Source organism: Pinus tabuliformis, chromosome 1_1 (genome assembly GCF_031772625.1).
Source record: "Pinus tabuliformis cultivar Carrire ecotype Pingquan chromosome 1_1, CPIR1, whole genome shotgun sequence".
Classification (NCBI taxonomy): Eukaryota; Viridiplantae; Streptophyta; class Pinopsida; order Pinales; family Pinaceae; genus Pinus; species Pinus tabuliformis.
The window spans coordinates 714,458,338-714,459,779 of record NC_142297.1 but is presented as its reverse complement, the minus strand read 5'-3'; the positions used below and the strand labels follow the sequence as shown (position 1 = coordinate 714,459,779).

General features: G+C 39.3%; 1 non-coding gene across 1 annotated transcript; it reads right to left on the bottom strand.

Annotated features, from left to right (window-relative positions):
• Nucleotides 1-1,012: 1,012 nt before the first annotated feature.
• On the bottom strand, nt 1,013-1,085 carry TRNAK-UUU (transfer RNA lysine (anticodon UUU)). The gene has a single exon. It is a non-coding gene; the product is annotated as a tRNA-Lys (tRNA).
• Between the last annotated feature and the right edge of the window lie 357 nt (nt 1,086-1,442).

Genomic DNA, 1,442 nt, shown 5'->3' with positions numbered 1-1,442 from the left:
AATCCTGTTTTTCAGATTTGTAATCTGGATCTGACAAAATATCATTTTGTTTCTGCCTATCTCTGTCCAGATCTGGTTGATCCATCCCGAACCTACCATGCGGAGCCCTGATCTGCTCTACAGAAGGCGGATGAATCTCAAAACTCTGGAGGGCCAGGTCCATATTCCTTACCCATACTTGATCTAAGATCAGCCCTAGATCGGCAGATCGGATCCATGTTAAAGGCATCAATAGTGTGGCAGATCGGACCCGTAGTATACCAAGAAGGGGCATATGAAAATGCAGCCAGATCTGTTTTCCATTGACGCAGACAGGGCAATCTATCCAGGGTACATCGCCCACGTGGGAGGCTGTTTCAACCGCAGACGGAGTGAGGGTCGAAAGATTTTTAACATAAAACCCCGACCAAAGAAGAGGGGTGCCCAACGGCGCCCTCATGAAAACGCACCGTGCCAAGAAAGGGGTTAAGAGGCCCAATACCTGTTTGTTTTGTTTCGTTCCCTGGTGCACCTTTCCGTCATAATTCCCGGGCCAAGTCCTGTGGCCATCCTTGGGCGCTGTGGATGCTGCGTCCCGGCTCCAAGCCGTTCCTGCATCAAGCGAAACCGTGGGAGCGGCGGCGGCAACAATCTGTCCTGCTGAAACCCTACGCTTGCATACACCAGCCATCGCTCTCCCTCCTTTTCTTCGGTTCTTCAAACTCAATATATCGATGTGTTTTAACTTAATGGAGTAAAAAAATCTCCATGATTTAGAGAGTTGTTAGGGAAAGAAAAATGAAAAGCATAACATAATGGGGAAGATACAAATAAATTTAAAATATATAATGATATTATATGAATTTTCCTCAAATTATTTAAAGAAAATGATATTTTTAAAATAAATAAAATAATTGATTATCAAATATAATTGATTATATATATATATATCTATATATATATATATATATATATATATATATATATATATATATATATATATATATATATATATATATAGAAAAGTGGAAGCTGGGCATAGCAGGACTCGAACCTGCGACCATTAGGTTAAAAGCCCTAATGCTCTACCGCTGAGCTACATGCCCCGAATGATTCTGAATTAGTCCGAGCCTGCTTACGCATCCTTTTAGACCATTTATTAGGTCTACGCTGGTACCCCAGCTTGGGTGTATAAAGTAGCCGTAAAACGCACGCAAATAGCCTTTAAAACAAAATTCCACGGGGCTCTCGATGCATGCATCTGGGAAATATATCTATATATATATATATATATATATATATATATTTTTTTTTTTTTTTCATACAAATTAATTAATTTACACCCATAAATAAATAAAATCTTATCTCTATTTTTATATTTTCAGATGTCACAAAATATCAAAGGTTAGGTTGTATGTCGATTGTAGAGGCCACTGGATGAGCCCCTTCTTTAGTTGGCCCAT